Below are 19,782 nucleotides of genomic sequence, written 5' to 3' on the forward strand. Positions count from 1 at the left end.
AAGAGCACTTACTGCTGTTGGCCAGAACTTGAGTTCTGTTCCTAGCACCCATGTCAGGCTCTTCACAATTACCTGTAACTCTATTTTCAAGGGATCTGACCCTTTCCCAGACTTAGTGAGTACCTGCACGCACAGGTACACAGACCCACACAACGTATGCAATTTAAAAATAAATGGTACAGTGTTTTCTATTAGTTTATTCATGTCTATGCGTCTATGCTAAGCTATCACTCCAGCCAAATCTATAACACTCTTATCACCTCAGAAAGAAACCCCAAACCTTTTAGTGATCACCCTGAGTCAAGCCACCCCACCCTCTAAGCACCAACTAGATTTCCATGGTCTGAAGTTTGATACGGATTGGAACCACACACGTAGGCACTTATGCATTCAGCATTTGGCATAATGTTTTCAAGGTCCAGTCCAACTTGAATAATGCACGAGTACTGCATCCATTTTTATGGGCAAACAGTATCCCACCTGATGCACATGCATGGGGATACCACAGCTTATTCACCTGACGGTAGAAACACTAGTTGTTGATGATTTTGGTTCTTGTGAATGATGCTGTTTTGACAGTTTTTACCAGAGTTGTTTTGCTGTTGTCATTGTTTCTGTTGCTGATGTGTCCTTATTTCCTCTCAAGTGTATCTATCTATCTATCTATCTATCTATCTATCTATCTATCTATCTATCTATTCCCATTGTCTACCTACTTACCAAATTTCAAGTTTACTGCTCCTATGCTCACACTGTCTACCTACTATCTACCCAAACGTCAGGTCCTATGCTTACACTGTCTACCTACTATCTACCAAATTGCTGGTCCTGCGTTCACACTGTCTACCTTCTGAATCACCTGGCCCCATGCTCACTCTGTTTTACCATTTCAGTAGCTGCTGCACTGGTTCCCAATGTCCTCTAGGGCCCATTTCACTCCCTCAACCTCTCCTTTCTCATACGTTGTGTTTGCGTTTGTTCTAAACATTTGAACATCTGAAACTCTTCGTAACGCATGACAGAGGTTCTACTTAAGTACGTTCCCACGTGGCTGTCAGCATTGCACGGGTGGCGCTTTTCCCAAAATCTTTCTTTTCAGCACCTTTATCATAAAAGCAATCATTGGGATAGGTACGTTATGGCCCATGTGGTACAGTGTCAACTTTTCCATCATCTGTGCATTCATATTCCTGTTACACTGTTTTAATTAGTATGCTTTCGTGACAAGTTCCCTCATTTTTGCTTTACAACACCCCTCACCCCTCTCATTGGGAGCCATTTGTAGACTTCTATTTGTTGGGTTACAAATTGTAAAGAACTGCACTCCCACCACCCAGAAGCTTGTGATTCATGGCGGATAGATCTTCCCCCATGTGATAGCGTGGGCATTATGTTGTCTCATGTAACCCTTACGAACCTGGAGGTAGAATTGGCGAATGGCCAGACTCTTCAGGACACAGAGTCGCAAAGGTCTGTCTAGTGGCTCCTCTGCAGCTCCCCAGGTAGACGCAGGGCTGAATGATGAGTCATGTGAGGAGAGTCACCTGCTTGGGCACAGAAGCTTTTTGGAACTTTTAAATGTGGCCATCCCTCAGCCCCTAAATTACCTTAGAGAACCTAGCTAATGGGGAAGGAGAGGGTTTGACTTTGGCTCCATTTTCTTCCTAGATGGTATGAGTCAAGTTCCCTGGAAAGGGTGAGATTTTTGTCTTAAAGGGACAGTGAAAGTATTTGCTAACTAAAACACACAAAGCCCCATTAAATCTCAACCAGAGAAATAATCGTCCCTTCCCAGGCAGACTCAGCCTGTGAGCTCGGGGTATTCTCCACTCTCTGGGGAGATGGAAGGCAAGGTTTACGCCACAAAGAAATCTACTTAACTTTCACATTCTCCAACATTATCCAACACTTGGAGTCAAGGGTTATGGGATTAGGAGAACATCACGTGACTGCCCTGGAAGTGTTTGCTTCTAGGAACACGCGATAGGCCTGTGTGGGACAGGAAATCTCCACATGGCTTTGCCTGGAAATAGCGAACAAATGCAATCCAGCCTGCCCCAGTACGCAGAACTCCTAAAGGAGAACCGTGTCTGTTGTCTGTCTCTTCAGCCCCCTCTTTTCATCCTCAGCGCCGTTTGTGTAACGGGACAGACTCTCCCAGCGTTTTAGCTCTCCACTGGGTGGTGAGCGACTCTGTTGTTTATCACGGGTGAGTGAATGGGTGAGAGAAGAATTCTGGGTCAGTGTGGGGTGGTTTTTGCTGACTTTATCTCAGGCAGTGCGGTGCTGAGGAGCTCAGGTAGGGAGTTATCCCTCGGGTGCATGGCCACGGTCGAGTGCTTCCTCTTGGTTGGTGGGGCTGGAACTCAGTGGCTTACACTCCCTTGGTGGTGGTGATCAGTGGTGACTAGGGCAGCCCTGGAGACCAAGCCTTCTCCGGAAAAGTTGTGTGCCAGCTTTAGTTTCTGGCGCTGTCATAGGTGTCTAAGTTTCTGGTAGTTTGGAAGTGGCATGTTTTTCAAGGAAGCACAAGGGGGCATTGCTTCTGGGAGGTATGTCATTTACCACGTAGGATCTGGTCCATTGCCTGAAAGGATGTTTTTTGTGTACATTCACAATCTCCCGGCCATGGAGGACACGTTTAAGAGAATGAAGAAATCTTATCAGTGTGGACTGAAAAGGCCACCCGGTGGATAAAGACTATTGTCACCAAACCCGATGGCCTGAGCTCAGTCCCCAGGAGAGAACTGACTCCCACAAATTGTCCTCTAACCCACACATGTGCACATGTACGTGTGTGCACACAGGCATGAGTGTGCATGCACGTGCATGTACACACACATGTCAATAAATGCAACTGAAAAAGGAAATCTGCTGTGATTTTAGCACCTGTGTGTGTGCACGTGTGTGTGCGTGTGCGTGTGTGTGTGTGTGTGTGTGTGTGTGTGTGTGTGTGTGTGCGTGCCATCGCCAACATGGCTCCAGGGGTGGAGGCAGGGTGATGAAGAAAGACACACAGAGAAAGCTGGGGTAGAGTGGACAGGGCTCTCTGGTGGAGAAACCGCAGAATCCCAGAAGCCCAGCTTGTTTGTTAAGAGTTGAACAGAAAGGTGGGGGTGTTGCTGAATGAGGAGGTGGGATTCCATGTCGGCCTCACCCTCGGAGGCTTTGCTTTGCCATTTCCCATGGGTCTGAGGCTGTGGTCCCTGACAAGCCGGTGTCCCATCAGAAGCACACGTCACTCGGGACCTCATTGACCCAGGGTTTCAACCTTTTCTGGGTTCCATCCAGGCGTCTTAGTAGGCGTCTATGTGGGCATCAACTGGAAAAAGGTGAGCAGAGTAGTCAGCATATATTTCTGTGGTGTAGACAGAACCAAGTGCGTTTCCTGTGTCTATACCGAGCACATGCTTGTTTTAGAAACACACTGAGCATTGCAGCTGGATAGAGTTGTCAGCATCTGTCTCATGAATTCCGTGACTAATGCAAGGAACACACCTCCAGGTCTGTTGTGAACAGACAAGCCAGGTGCCGGAGGCTGTTTGCACCCTTGTTCTGCAGGCCTCCCCATTGACTTGGGCTCTTTTCTCTGTTAGCCTCCTTGCCTGAGAGGCTGGCTCCCTGGCAAACGGGGTCCCAGCACATTGTTGGTGGCACGTGTAAAGACTCTGTTTCTTGAAAAATGTCATAAAGAGTAGACAGAAAACACACTCCAGCCTTCGGCAGGGTCTCTCAGACACACAGAGGACTCCGATTGACACGGGGCCATCAATCTCACCGTCCCTCCTTAAGCCTCTTTGGCCACTAGGCTGCCTTTCCTCAAGTTTCCCAAGCCCAGGGCTCACACCTGTCTCTCTGAATTAAGACAGACATTGAGAGTAGCGATGCGTTTCCGTCAGTCTGTATTTGGACTACTATGGAGCTCAGCTCATCGCTGCGGAGGAAACTGGTTTTCCATACTGAGGAGGAGTAATCCATTCCATACATGGCTGCTGCTCCACTAAGGACCTGGTTTTGTATCGTTCACAGGTGTGAACATTGCACCCCCCTTGATTAAACACCAGTGCAATATGACGCTGTGTCTGTACGTATAGTATCCCTGCCACCCATTCTACAGTGATAACTTTTTTTTCCCCCATAAAGCACACGGTTTCTTGGTTTGGAGTCCTCCAGAGCAGTCCAGTTTCTAGATCATGCCTGATGTCACATTGAGTCTTTGCTTAAACCTCCCTGTCTGACTTCTCAGACAGCCTCGCTGAGATTGCCCTTCATCCACACTCTTGCGATGATGACTCTTCGTCACTGTGATTAAATCCCCAACGAGAAGCAACGAGAGGAGGAAGAGTTTCTTGTGGACTGAAGTCTGAGAGGCACAGTCCGTCATGTATGTGTGTGAGGGGGGGGTGGGGGGGCAGGGGCGGGAGGCTGGCTTGTCACATTGCCTTTGCAGTCGGAAGCAGAGTGAACAGGAAGTGGAGTGGGGGGGGGAGACAGCACCGAGGCCCCTCCCACCCAGGCACTCACTGCCCCTAAAAGCTTCCCCGCTCTTCCCAAACAGCGCCCCCAGCTGACAACCAGGTGTTCAAACACCTGAGGCTGTGAGGACTATTTCACAGTCAAATTGTAACCAGGACTCTGACCTGGGAAGGGGCAGGGTAAGTATGAATGAGTAAACTAGGCGTGGGAAGAAATGATTCACGGATGTGGCATGGCGTGACCTGCACTCGGAAAATACCTCCTAGTGATATTTGAAAACGCCATGTTAAGTGCCCCTCCGTCCTGCGCTGTGTCGGGTAGGCAGGCAAAGCATCAGCCAGGTCCGGTCCACAGGGACTATCCCTGCTGGCCCCCTGCTCTGTGGGTGGTGACTTCTAGGGAGGCCTGAAGCTCCAATGGTTTCTTGATCTCTAGCTGATTCTGCCTGGGTGGTCCATTATTCTCCCCTGCTTCTCTGGTCGTCTGTCTTAAGCATTTTAATTCCTTGGCTGGTGTGAACACACACACACTCTCTCTCTTGTGTGTGTGTGTGTTTGTATGTGTGTGTGTGTGTGTGTGTGTGTGTGTGTTTAAATTGAGTGTTGACGGTTTTGGATCAAACAAGTGTGGTGTTGGCTGCGTTTATCAGGGGTCCAGATCCGCAGAGTCCTCTCAGCCCCTGCGACTGTGTAGACAGAATACCCTTCCCTGTGGTTTTTCAGTTAGGTAACCACTGAGGTCTAATTCCAGGAGGAGCAAAGATGGCTGAGATTCTCTGCTTCTGAGGAACATGACCAAATGCTCTACTTCAGGTTAAAAAAAATCGCATTTATAGGATCCAGTGAAGATGGCACTCTGTCTCGATGCCACCCAATACCACTTGCTTGGCAGTATCAGACTGGTTCATTTGTTTCCTTTCTGCTCTTCTAAGCCTTTACCTGCAGACAAGGCTTCATTCTTCTTTGTATTATGTGTGAAAGCCCTACCCTTACAGGCGGGAAACAGACATGGCCCTTGCCCTGGAGAGCCCAGGATCTCTTCAGCAGTGTAGGTGTACAGGTGGCGTTGAGGTACGCAGCACAAAACTATACAACTGTTTATGTAAAATTTAAAATTTTAAATACTTCTTAATAGTTGACACTGGCTGGGAACTGAAATATGAAGTTGTAAGTTCACATTCGACTTCCTTCTTGTCTCACAGTAAGAGCTCGCCGCCTGCAGCCCATTGGCTAAGGACCTTCAAGCCAACAATTATTTATTTATCTTTGCAAGTAGACATTTGCAATCGATTTGATGAAAGGGACACAAACTTTGAATTCCAAATGGGTGCAGTGGTATGTCGTTAAAAAAAAAAAAGATTTCTATGGTTTCTAGCACTTGGGGAGGAGAGGCAAGAGGGCCGTATGTTTGAGACCAGCCCCAGCTATCTGGTGAATTCCGGGCCAGCCTAGGCTACACAGTGAAATAGTGAGACTGTTTTAAATAATATTTATTTTGTCAGTAGTAGGCCTGTCATGCAAAACATACTGAATTCTTGTTACACATTCAATTTTGTTAATAAAAAAATTGTAGACCTCCATCTTACTCAGGTTCAGCTCCTAGGTTTTGCCTGTTAACCTGCTCTGGAGTAGCGGCCAGGGACTTCTCTGTAAAGGACAGAGCAGATGGCAACTATTTTAGGATTTGTGGCCATCTGGTCTGAATAACGATGACTCAGTTCTGGCCTGGTGTGTAAGCAAGCAGTCATAGGCACTATGTATACAAACGGGCATGGCCCTTGTTCCAATAAAACTTTATTTAAGAGACACAGATTTTTTTAGTTCCGTATCATTTTCACGATGAAAGTGATTCATGAAGCATGATTCTCTTTTCTTTCTACCATCCAAAACTGTAGAAACAATTTGTGTGGTGAGAGGATGGAGAGAAATGGGTAATGAGCTTGATGAGATTGGCCCCCCCCCCCCGCCCCACACCATGCCCAGTAAACGTCTTCCATGACCAGGTCAGCTCAGGTACTCTGGTAAACCTGGAGGAATGTGCAGGTAGTGTGTGGGCAAACTCACCATAGCCATGCTCCCTTAAGCCCAGCACTCAGGCCCTACTCCTGCCCTCCCTCCCTCCCTCCCTCCCTCCTTCCCTCACCCCTCCTTCCCTCCCCACAGGCCCAATTCTCTCCATCTGTCTAGGAAAGAGTTTCTCCAGGGTGCGACTTCATCCCTGGGCCCCTTCCAGCTCCCAGTTAGAAGCTCTTTCCAAGGACGGTGAAACAGTTACACCCCACCCCACCCCCACCCCAGCTCACTGCTAGAACCATCCAACTGTCGGGTGAGTTCAGGACTCTGGGAGCTCCTGTGTAAATACCAAGTAGTTAAGGCAGAATAAATCTAGAGCAAACACTGCTGTTCCCAAAAGCAGTGAGAATGACGTCCCCTAGCCAGGGCTTCAAGCAGCTGCTGTTATTTTAAGTCAGGGGTGGAGAGAGTTGAACACACAGTAGGTTCTTTTTTTTCCTTGTTCGACTGGGTGTCTAGGAAGACCCTCCAGGGAAGACCACAGATTAGGCGACATTGCTGTCCCGCTAGGGCCTGCTGCTTCCGCTGCAATGTTTCTGTGCCAGAGGGTTGGCCAGCTGTGCTGTTTGTTTCACGGAGAAGTTTTCCAGAGACACATTTTCCCCTTTCTGCTTGAATGACCACGTTTCAGAAACATCCAAAGATAATGCACAGGCATTCCCAATCTGCAGCTGGTATGTTTGGGGTCCCGTTGCCAGGGAGATTTGTAGAGTGAGCAGCTTAAAGTCTATGAATAACACTGAGGCATCCCAGGCCCAGACCCCTGGAGCAACAGAGGAGCAAGACTGGATTATGCCAGTAGGATCTGTGTGAGACAGTTCTAATGGCTGGGACAGTCCTGTGTTGTTCCTGGACCACTGCACTCCAGGAGGACAGGCTCCTGCAAATGCTAGGCCGGGTGTGGTCTTGGGAAGTTGACCACAGTCAGCATGTTCTGTGACTGTGAACCAGGCCTCAGGGGCAGGATTATGCTGGAACTTGGAATCGATGGGGTTGGAGACAATATTTAGCAGGTTTAACTATGACTTTTCAGGTCCAGAGATGGCCAAGACAGGGACAAGGAAATAGTCTGCCAATAAGAGAGTACCCTGGAGTAATCATTCAGAAAACGAAGCTGAGTGCTAGAATTAAAAGTTTTAAAGAAGGATTTGGAGATAGGTCAGTGGGTAAAGCACTTGCTATACAAACATGAGAATCTGAGTTGAGATCCTCAGAGCCCAGGCAAAGGTGGGTGTAGCAGTCACCCTGGTTCTGGGGGCGTCTCATGCCAGCCATTCCAGTTTAGTGAGGAGACCCTGAGTCAAAAAGAAATGAGTGAGAATGTAAACAAGGCGGAGAGAACAGACTAAGATAGCAGAAATCGATCTGTACTCGTCCCACACACAGGTAAGCACACAGGGGCATGCATGCCACCTTTTAAAAGGGGGGGAAGGGGACTCTCGTCATTAACCTGCATTTCCGGTAATGCAAATTTTTAAAAATGACGATCATTTAGAACTACATAAACAAAAAGGTGTATTTCAAAAACACGTTACGTCCGTGCAGAGAAATACCACATAGCTATAAAAAGAGTGGGCACGTTTGCTGCCTCCGGAAGATATTCGCAAGTAAAAACATCAGGCACCGAATGCTGTGTACAGTGTGTGCTTATTTGTAGCAAGGGCGTTGTCTGTGCTTTTCTGTGGTTATGTATATAGAATATTATGCACTGAAAACTCCTGTAAGTGCATCCAATCCATTGATAGTAGCTGCCAAGAAAGGGGTTGAGGAGCTGGGGGGAGGGGTGTCTGAGATGAAAGGGAAACTTCTCCATTGTTTGCATTTATCCTGCTTCTTCATATATATATATATATATATATATATAAAATGTGTGTGTGTGTATGTATATGTTTCCACCATGTGCACACCTCCCATTTTCCCAACAAGACCTTAAATTCATCAACATAGATGAAAACACACAAAAGAAGTCACTGAGAAAGTATTTGGCATCATAAAAGCTTCCGGAGCTGGCCACAGTGAGCCCCTCTGGACATCGAGATATGGAGAATAAAGCAAAAGAAAATACTAGATTATTTTACTCATGGCAGCCCTCACCCCTCCCACCCCACCCAGCCCTGTGCCACTTCCCGAGACTAAACCATAAATCCTGATACAAACAATGGCGACTCGGCCCAGGGCTGGGCTTCTATTGACAGAAGGAAAATCTGGGAGCCTATTGGAATGTAGCATGGAGCCCAAGACTCCTGGGTGGGAAGGGAGGGCTCCCAGGACAACCCAGGGCCTGCCAGAGCGACTGTGTGGAGACCAGGGGACGCGATCACACTGGCCATCTGGGGATTCTCCACAAAAACAAATCTTACAGCGCCAGCCCTCGAGCCCAGCGGGAAACTTCAACTGGGACAAACTGGTGGAGAATCGTGCTGTTTCGTCCAGGTGACAGAGAACTGGGGTCTTTGCTGCCCGGTCTTCACACACTGTGACTCACTGGGCACAAGGTATTGTGGTGGCTCCTGTGGAGAAAGTCATTTGGTTGTGTGTTCACTGATAAAATATGGTAGGGCTCATCCATATTGCCCATATACTAGGATCCTACTTAATTCACTAGGTTTATGAACTATGAGAGGATAGATTTACACACATACATACACACACACCACACCACATACACCACACCATACACACATGCCACATACACACACACAAACCACACACACCACATAGTACACACACTATATACACACAACACACCCACACACTATACACACTCAACACCCCCAATACACACACATACTATATACACACAACACCCACACCCCACCCACACACACCTTTCCCTGTTCTTGTACTGTTAGAAAATGCAGTAAACAGAGAAGTTTCCATGACCCAGATTCTGACCTCGGGGCATCACCTTTCCCCACTTTAGGCTGATGAGGGCGGTGACCTTTTGGTCTGCTGTTTCTTTAGAGTCAACCCTTGCCACCGCCCACGCCAGATGCCTGTATCCTAAAACTTGCTGTTCCTGCTCAACTGTATTTTTCCCTTCTGCGTTGACTGCCAAGTCCTGTCCTTCTCCAGCCCACCGGCTGTCTTGGCACAAACCCACCTGACTCCTGCCCGCACGGAGAAAAGCTCACAGCCTTCCTTAGCCCCTAGGAAGACACAGCGGGCAAGTGCAATCCCAGCTTGTCCCTTGCCGGCCAATGACTGGGCATCTATAAGAATCTCCTCCTTGGATGGTGTGGAAGGCACAGCAGACGCCAGCTTGTCACGAGGAGGTGTACACGGCATTCCTGTAGTCCTCAGATGTGTTTCACAGCCATGGCAAATGTCCAGTTGAGTTCCGCACCGTGTTGGTGCTGGAAGAGGCGTTTTGGAGGAAGCATGGACTTAACAGAGCAGGGAAAAAGGGGGGGAGGGGTATTCCAGATAAAGGAGAGTGATTAAAGGCAAGGAGATAACTATTGTGGTGTTGCTTCTGACTAACCTGGGTGACCCCATAGTGGTAAAACATGCAAGGGTTGCCTTCAGTTTTATTTCCTACGGCTTCCCTCCCAACTGCTACTAAAACAAAAGCAAGCTTCAGACCAAACGTAGCTGCACTCCAAATGCCTGTTAGCAAACGGGGCCAAGAATTGGAACTTTTTACCGTCTATTCTACATACAGACCCAGGGTGGGCAGTGTTCTGTGCCACAAGTGATTCCCTTAAGGTGGGTGTCAGAAAGGGGTTGGTGATGTTGTTTAACCCAAGTGGGTCAAGCAAGGGATTCTTCTAGTTTCGAGTTGAACGTGGCACTTACTGGTTATGGCCAACGTGAGCATCTAGAGGTTCATTGAAGTATTTGTAAATTATTGCAATACTTATATATGTACTGTGTTCCAAAGGCAGTTATTTTAAATGCCTTAGCAAAGAAAGAGAGGATGAGGCAAAACATGAATGGTGAGTGTTCACACCCTGGATGGTGAGGGTTCACACCCTGGATGTTGAGGGTCTGTACCCACAAGAGGTTCACAGATGGGCAGGTCACAGGTGGGCTTACCTGGGCTCATTTTGCTATTCTGCACCATGTGTGTAGACAGTCTCCTAGTCAGGTCTTCTTATGCACCCAATGTTTTTCATACTCAGGCAAGGAAACTGTTGCCATGGGGATACCTACAGTCATACCCTTAGCATCTCATGATCTTTGTGTGTGTTTGAATGGCAACATCTTATTCCTGCCCCATATATGTTATATATGTCATAATTATTAAGAGCCATTGGCTATAGAGAGGGAAGAGTTGTCCTTTTCTCCCTTGAACTTTCTTGAGGTATAAATAACAAAGACTGTACACATTTAGATGTTCAGCCCTGATGACTTGGTGCAAACACATGTTATGATTATTATAGCCGAGCAGATCCACACATCATCATCTTACATAATTAACATTTCTGTGTGTGCGTGTGTGTGCACACTACACATGTGTGTGCGTGTGTGTGCACACGTGTCAGATCCACACATCATTATTTTACATAATTGACACTTCTGTGTGTGCGTGGTGCCTGTGTGCATGTGTGTGCGCGCACGTGCACGCGTGTGTGTGTGTGTGTGTGTGTGTGTGTGTGTGTGAGATGAGAGCATCTGTGTCTTAGCAAACTTCAAGTGGACAGTGTATGAGGACTGTCATATTTCCTTGTATTTCCTAGAGATACAGTTACAGATTGTTGCAATCCACCCAGCGTCATGGGTGCTGGGAACTGAATTCTGGTCTTCTGAAAGAGTAGTACAGGCTCCGAAGCAGTAATCTCTTCCACCCCAGTCATCTGCTTTCTAGCTGAAAGCTTGTGTCTGTGACTGCAACCTGTCTCTCCCAGCTCCAGCCTTGGTTAGACCACTGAGTTCTTCTCCTGTGAGGATTCCCCACATAACTGAAGTCTGGCAGTATTTGTCACTCAGCGCCATTTGCCTTCTGGGTCCATCCGTGTGGTGTCCTTTCTCATGGCTTATTGGTCTCCCGCTGTGTGTACATGTGACATATTTATGCCACCTATCTGCCCTGTGTTTGAGTATCTGGTCTGCTAGGAAGCTGTCGTGCCTGCTCACTCTGCCCTCATGGGTGGGTTCTCGCCCCTTGTGAATGACGCCGCTGTCCCTGTTCCCTGTCTTGGTGGCGTGTATCCATGGACTGGTGCTGTTGATTATTCCACAGGCCCCACCGCAGCCTGGCCCACGAGTCTGGGAAGGGGAAGCTGGGTTTCTGTTTGTATTCAGTCTGTGTGCATTCCCACAGCCATCAGCTGCCACTGCTGGTGTTGCAACACACTATCCCACAGTTAGAAAGGGGCGGGGACTGGCCTTTTCCCCCACTCCCTTCGCCCGCCTCTGCCTCCTTGCCAAGGAGCCTGGGAAGCCTTTGGGATAACCTGAAACAAACTTGCAAGTTCAAGCAGAGCCTTCGTTCTCTCTCACGCAGTCAGCTGTGATTTGCTGGGGGCTGTGTTCTAACCCCGCCTCTCTGGCCTTCAGTATCAGCTCCAGCTTCAGGGGCTGGCTCCCGATTGGTCAGTTTGTGTTGCTTTGCAAAAACCTTTCATCCACGTAGTTCATCCCCACAACCATATCCTGTCCCTTTGCTGTCGGGGGATTGGGCTGCACTGCATGCATGGACGCATGAGAAGGGCGTGTTGTGGGCAACCCCTGGAAACTCTGCACAGTGCCTCCACCCCTGGCATTTTAGGGGCGAGATGCACCCTGTATTTGCTCTCTGCTGGAAGTTCTCCAAGAGTACAGTGCTGGCCGGATGCACATGTAAAGCTCCTGCATGCTCGTCTGTACACGGCTGACGAGTCTTGCCTGGCATGGACGGGGTGTTCCTGGAGGGCTCTTTGTCTTCCCTCCTTTTGTTAGCAAGGCCCCTGCTACACAGAGAGACAGAGAGATGGGATGCTGCCCAGAGCTCTGCTTTCGTTTTGGCTCAGCCAGTAAGTGATGTGTGGGCTGCCACCTCCCACGCGTTTGGGGCCTTATTCCTGGGTGTGGTGTGGCCTGGCCATCTTGCCGGAGCAGCTTAGTCTTAACTAGCTGTTAATCTGGGAAAGCACTGGAGAGCCCTGGTCTGTGTAATGAGGGGAATTCCTCTTGCCAGGACTCAGCATCAGGAAAAAGCCTGTCACTCCCGGGGAATCGGCCGATAGCTTTTTTTTTCATGTCAGAAAAATAATTCTCTCTCCTCTTCTACCTTCCTGCTGTGACCCCCTTCAAAAGCAGTTTCATAGTCTTTATCCTTTTCTTGGCTTTGGTTTTGGTTCTCTGTCCTGTTTTTAGCAATCCTGTAGGAAGTATACACACTGGGTACCAGCCGGTGGCCTGATCAGAGAGTGGGAGGGACAGTCCCCCTCCGTGGGTCTTTTCTGCCTTTTGGCTCTGAGGACTCTCATGGCTCCACCTTTTGGCATCTGTTGTGGATGTCCTCTTGACAGGATCACCACCAGGTTTGCTTGGATATAGCCCTGGCCTGCCCCGGTTGCCTATTGCACAAGCATTCAGGAATCTTCCTTTTTCCCTGAGAACTAAGACACATAGCACTTCCCTGTAATGAGTGGATCTGCCCCTTAAAACCCCCTGCCTGGAAACGCGCCGTGTCTCAGTCCTGAAGATATAGTGACAGATTCATGGTGGAAATCTGCAAGATCAAGGATGGTCAAGGCTGGGCTGTCCTTAGGCTGATTGACAGTGGGGTCTGAGCAGACTTGGGCTGGGAAGGAATGATGGAGGACTGATGAGTCATGGGGGGATCACAGTTGAGAACGGGCCCCAGTTCATCGGCAGCCACTGAAGACAGTTTCAAAAGCCACACCGGATGAGAGTTATGTTTCTCAAATGACGCCCGGCATATTATTTGTGTCTATGTAGGTCTCTATGCAGGTTTTACTTGTTAGAGTTTCTCACTAATGTCTCTAAGTTAACGTGTGACGTCTTCTGGGTCAACTGGATGGTCGCCTCTTGAGTGAGGATTTGAAGTATCAGGTGTCTCCCTGCTGTGCCACAGATAACATGCTAACAGCACTAGATCTCCGGGAGAGGTCACAAGGCTCGAGAATTCTGGCCATAAGCTGGCTGGAGGATGGAAGACGACAAGATACACCCCAGACACTTGTGCATGTTTTCTTTGTCTGGCACCAAACTGCTCAGGGCTTGGAGAACTTAGCTGGGAGAACTCAGCTGCCTTTTGTGCCAAATGACCATGATTTAACGAGTGTGTGTGCCATCAGGGGGAGCAGGGATTCCCTCCTATTGAAAACCCAAAGGGTAGAAGCCCTGATTCAGGCTTCTGGCCCTGTAAGCTATGTCTCGCTAAGACTTCTGGACAGCATTTGGGGGCTCACCAGACAGGCTCCTTGTCAGAGAGCTGTGAACTTTGATCTGTGGCTGAGCAGAAACAGAGAGAGATGCTTCAGGTTGCTGGTCAGCTTCCATCCATTACATGTCGTCACACACCACAGCCAGCTAACTCAAAACTCCGATTCTCTGCCGCAGACCATCATGACTTCTCACGGCCACCTGGATGGTTTTGCCTAGGGAACCCGGGTTCCGTCCACATATGGCGATCTCTGCTTGGCTGGTGTCACACTTCAGCGGTCATCTGTTTGAGATATGTGCTCAGCCACCCCTCCCTCTCCGCTCTTTTGTTTCTATCTCTTGGAGCTCTCTTTGGCCATCTTCATTTGTTCAGAAAGTCACTCAGGCAGCATCCTTCCTCTTCCCAAAACCCCAGTCCTTCACCACAACTCAATTCGTCTAGAGAATCCGAGTCATGTAATCTGTGGCATAGTGATTTCGTTCTTCCTTCTGGGTTTTGGGGACTTTTCACTGACAGGGACTCAATTTGCCGTACCGATTTTTGTCTTCTTCCAAAATGCCCTTCAGACGGAACTGGGATGGCCGAGTGGTTGGACTTGAGATACCAAAAGGCACTTCAAAATACCTACATCTATTTACCCACCTGTCCATCCGTCCATCTGTCTATCCATTGGTCCTCCCGTCCATCTGTCTATCTATCCATCTATCCATGTGTCTGTCCATCCATAGGTCCACCCGCCCCATCCATCCATCTGTCCGTCCCATCCATCCGTCTGTCTGTCCATCCATCTGTCCATCAGCATTGGGTAGCAGCCGTAGACTCAGCACTCACTGTGAGTTGTACTCAAGACACCATCGATGCCTGACGAAACTGACGAGTGACAGGGTGGAGAGGTTAAGTAGACAGTGCTGGCCTCCACCAAGCCTTGGCAGACTGAGGTGCGGGGTGGGGGTCCCTGATCGTGTGCTGCGGAAGCATAGCACTCACGGATGACTTTGGACTTGCCACTGCTCTTGAACCAACGGCGTAGTGAGCTGCCTTGTCACTTGAGTCACCTGTGTGGCCTGGAGTCTGAAGAAGCAGTCTGACTTAGTTGGTCTAGCGGGAAGCAGGCGTGCCCAGAGAGATCCGTCCTCACACCCACTGTGACCACCCTGCTGCGTCCGCTCAGCTCTTACAGCCGAGGAAGGGCCTTGCCCTGAGCTGGGGGCACAGGGTGGTGGCTCTAAGATATGTTTGGGTTTTTGGCTCTAAGATACGTTTGGGTTTTTGTGTACCTTGTTGTGTGTGGACTGAGTTGCAACAACACAAAAGATACTTTCAAGCCTCAGGAATGTGATTGCAGACGCCATCAAGTTAAGATTGTGTCACAGTGCATGAGGGTAGGCCCTTATCCAGATAGCCAGGGACTGCTGTCTGTAGAAGAGGACAATACAGACACAGACGTATGAGGAAGACATCCCAGGATAGTAGGTGGCGTGATGAGGCTATAAGCCAAGGCATGCTAGACATCCCCAGTCACCTCCAGGGAGAGGCAGGGAAAGGTCTTTCCTTCCCCAGAGTGGACAGTGCCCTGGTGACATCTGTCTTTGAACTTGCAACCTGCAGTGATGGAAGACAGTAAGTTTCTGCTGTGTTAAGCTTTGCACTCGGTGCCTTGCTGTGGAGACCTGGGGTAAGACCCTAGTTTATGAAGAGTGGCTGCCAGTCCTCCCCCCCACCCCCAGCCAACCAGCAGCAGGACCTTAGGGACAAACGCTCCTCAGCTGTCACAGCTATGCCTGTCCTGAGCCCACAATGAAGCAGCCGAGAATGTGCGCCTGGGAAAAGGGACAGAGGCAGTGATTGTAAGTGACGGCTTGGCTGTCCCCGATGTGGCTTTTAGTTAGCTCACAGTGGCAGCTGCTTCTGAGGGTGTCCTGATGATGAGTCAGCAGCACTGCCACAGCCTGTGGGGACGGGGCTGTGGTGTCCAGGCCCAGAGTCTGCCCGTGTCACCTCAGCCCTTGCACAAGGCCCTTCCTTTTTCAGACACCTCAGTTTCCACATCTGTAACATGGGCGTGTCGATGCCGTTCGTGTGAGGGGTTGTTATGAAGGTGAGAGGAAAATATGTTAGAATGGTGCCTGGCCACAGCAGGCTGTCCCACGACAGCCCTGTCCCTTCCGTGGTATGAACAGAGCAGGGCAAACTCTGGGCTCTGAGGTGGGCAGGGCATGAGCAGTAAACCTGGCCAGAGATCTGAGGTTTGATTTTTTTTTTTTTACCTTAGTTTGTAAGCTCTGCACGCTAAGATTGGATAATGAGTCTGCCCTAAAGTTGCCAAGGCCGGGCTGGGGAGTGGATGCAGTAGGTGAAGTGTTTGCCCCGCAGACGTGAAGAGCGAGTTGTGTCTTCTAGAACCCACATGGAAAAACCACACGCAAATGCGTGTGGTGGAGGGGGCACACGTATGGGATCCCGGTGCTGGGAGGGGAGGGTTCCCGGGCGCTCTAGCCAGCTAGCCCAGCTCAGTCAGGGAGTCTCAGGGTCACAGGGAGACCTTGTCTGTAAAGATGGCACAGAGAGTGCTTGTAAAAGACAGACTTATGTTGTCTCTGGCATCCACGCGTGCACACATATGTGAACACGCCTGTGCACACACCCACTGTGCATGCTTACGGGCATAGCTACTATTCAGAGGGTTGAAGCAAGATATTTGCTTTGGGCTCAGGAGTTCGGAACAGAGAGACCCTGTCTTAGAAAGTAAAAACAGCGCATGGAGGGCTACACATCACCGGATGGGTTCAGCCAGAACATGTTAGAGCAGAGTATCAGGCAGGGAGCGTGAGGACCATGGCTGGTTTCCTGGGGCCATATAACTAAGCACCACAATGGGTTGACCAAGAAAGTGTGTTCTTGCACAGTTCTGAAGACCACAAATCTGAAGTCTGGGTGTCAGTGGGGCCAGGCTCTCAGATGACTGCAACCTTCTTCCTGACCTCTCCCGGCCTTTGTGATGGGGGTATTGCTATTTCCTGCTGTTGCTAAGCTCCATTCTCTGTCCTGAGATTCCTCCCTCTGTCCCTCCCTCCCTCTGTCTCCCTCCCTCTCTCCTTCCCTCCCTCCCTCCCTCCTTCTCTCTCTCTCTCTCCTCTCCCTCCCTCCTGAAGAACCTAGGCTTTGGGTTTAGGACTTGGTTTTGCCACTTGAAGGGCACAGCTGAACCGAGTGTAGTCAGTTCAGTACAAACTAACGACTACAGAAAAATGTTTCGGGTGTGGTGTTTTCATGGCTTATCTCATGTCATCCTTTTACAAGCTCTGTGAAGCAGATATGATCTTCCCACTTCCCTTTTCGTGGGAAAACTAAGGTTCAAGGAAGTTGTAAAACCCTGTACACACAGACTCCCCAACATCCCTGTCACCCTTTGCCATCAGAAAGGGGAAAAACGGGTCTGGGGAAATGCTAGAGTATCTGAGTTCAATTCCCAAAACCCACATTTTTTTAAAGGAGAAGAAAAAAGTAGCTGGGCGTGGTGGTACACATTTGCATTTCCTTTGCTGGGGGGGGGGGTGGACCCAGATGGATCCTTGGGGCTCGTTGGCCACTCAGCCTAGCCTTCTTGGCCTGTGCCAAGCTAAGTAAGAAGCCCTGTTTTAGAAACACAAGGTAGATGGTGTCTGTGTTTATGTTGACTTTTTCCATAGCAAGAGAACTAACAGGCCATGTAGGACTGTGTTTACTGTACCTCGTGATGATAAATACTTAGTGGAGATATGAGTGAATGAAGAAACAACGGTATGAGAAACACCGTGTCAGGGTTAGCGGAGAAACACCATGCTCACTACAGGACAGGACGTCCTGGTTGTCAAAGAGGAGTCGAGGTAGTTCTGTCACTCACAGAATTGATATTGGGGTTCTCTCAGCCTCCCTCTCCCAAGTTTGTCATGCTGTCTTGAGTGAGTGTTGTCCCTAGACTAGGAACCTTTGACCTTTGACCACAGTTGTCCCCTAGACTAGGAGCCTTCCCTGAGGATCAGGTGTTAAGAGTCTGGGTGTACTCTCCTCTGATTATCTAGTCGATATGTCTAGACCAGCATTGGTTAAGGTGTCACAGCAGCTTCCTGGACTCCTAGTCCCACCTATCTTGCTTCCCTATTGGCCAACAGTGCTTTATTGACATACACGCAGGACTTCCCCATCACCAGATGAGTCTTGACATTCATTATCTGTCCATGTTCATGTCCTGACTCCTGGTCCTGTGGTTGACCAGAAGCAGACACCTGAGAGGGAGGTCATTATACCAATCAATGCACACATTTTGCTTGGGGAAAAAAAACCAAAAACAACACACCCACAGTTGTGAGAACTCCTGAGCCTCAGCATGGGAGAGACTGTCTGGGTCTGTGGGGATGGAAGCCGTGCTTATTGTTGTTTGTTTGGGAGAGAGAAGCACCGTCTTAGTCAGCGTCTATTGCCGTGAAAAGGCACCATGACCGAGGCGTTTAATTGGGGCTTGCTTAGGGTTTCAGGGGTTCAGTCCATTGTCATCACGGCAGGGAGCATGGCAGCAGGCAGGCAGGCAGACATGGTGCTGGAGAAGTAGCTGAGAGTCCCACATCTAGATCTCCACACAGCAGGAAGAAAGAGACTAAAGGTTTGGAGTGGGCTTGTTTGAATCCTCAAGTCCTGCCCCCAGGGACACACTTCCTCCAACAAGGCCACACCTCCTAATCCTTTCAAATAGTGCCACTCCCTGATGACCAAATATTCACATCTTTGAGCCTATGGGGTCATTCTCATCCATGACCCCAGGAGCTCTTAGGCTTCAGGAGGGTGGTCCTAACCATGTCAATGTTTTTTACCTTTGTCTAAGTATATTTTATTTGGAGCAATACATCCCCTTATTAGCAAAAGCTTTTGTCTTCCTCAAGAAAAGGAACAGAGCCAATAGGACATCTAAGATCTCAGTGTGTGGGGAAGGAAAGCGTAAGGAATCTGCTTACGTGATGACAGAAGCTGAGAGGTGTCGAAATCTGCAGCTGGGGGGTCGATGGCATAGTTCTACTTGGGGTCTAAAGGCTTGAGAACCAGGAGAGCTGCTGTTCAAACTTCCAGTAAAAAAAAACAAAAACAAAAACAAAAGCAACTCTCATTCAAGACCCACAAAGAACCAAGTTTCACTTCAAGACCAAAGACCGAAAAAGACAAATGCCTCAGCCAGGGTAGCCAGGCAGGAGTAGTTGTCTTTTCAATTCAGGTTTTCAGTAGGTTGCAAGAGGCTCAGTCCCACCAGGAGGATAATCCCCCTTTACGGTGCATTGATCCAAATATTACTCTCACCCAGAAATGGTCACACTACACACCTGGAGCCCACCTGAACAAGTGTCTGGGTACCCCATAGCTCCATCAAGTTGATACGTACGATCAGCTATCATGCTTTCTCTCTGCGGGAAGCGTTCTATGTGACTTTGGTGTCCTTGGTGAAATGATTCCCGGTTGAACAGGGTTGGAGAGATCCAAGACAGAAACATAAAAGAGGGTTTTAGCAACGGGATGTTTTCTTCTGAGACTCCACTGGCTTCCTTTGCCTCTGGCCCTGACCATGTCGGTATAATTTTTTAATAGGTGAAAAACAAGATGGGCAAGATAGTAATTACCACGAGGTGAAAGCTGCCAGGGGTCCTTTTTATGTTGCTTCCGCTAAGTCAGCCAAGATAGCACTTGTTTGAAACCCATTCCTGATAGCCAGAGAAAGGCTGTCATTAAAACACTGTGCCCTAGCCAATCTTTACCTCTCCAGTAGCCTTTGTAACTTGCTGTGTACACACTATACTGAGGACAGTTGGGCATGGGCAGGAAGAGTGGTTTCACTTCCAGATGTTCAGATGAGGCACCAGTGGTTCCATTGTGCGA

At 49.0% G+C, this 19,782-nt stretch overlaps 1 protein-coding gene and 1 long non-coding RNA gene across 4 annotated transcripts in view; both read left to right on the plus strand.

The window, feature by feature from the left end:
• The window catches only part of Afap1l2 (actin filament associated protein 1 like 2), a 98,657-nt gene that overhangs the window by 23,000 nt on the left and 55,875 nt on the right, over positions 1-19,782 (plus strand). The gene's annotated exons all lie outside the window — the stretch shown is intronic.
• Positions 6,738-10,006, plus strand: LOC121139206. Of its 2 annotated transcripts, XR_005876061.1 has the most exons (3): positions 6,751-6,801; positions 8,911-9,043; positions 9,513-10,006. It is a non-coding gene; the product is annotated as an uncharacterized LOC121139206 (long non-coding RNA). The 2 variants fall into 2 exon arrangements; XR_005876062.1 differs by lacking the exon at positions 8,911-9,043 and having other exon boundaries at positions 6,738-6,801.

The sequence above is a fragment of the Mesocricetus auratus genome, unplaced genomic scaffold, assembly GCF_017639785.1.
Source record: "Mesocricetus auratus isolate SY011 unplaced genomic scaffold, BCM_Maur_2.0 Super-Scaffold_4256, whole genome shotgun sequence".
NCBI classification, from domain to species: Eukaryota; Metazoa; Chordata; class Mammalia; order Rodentia; family Cricetidae; genus Mesocricetus; species Mesocricetus auratus.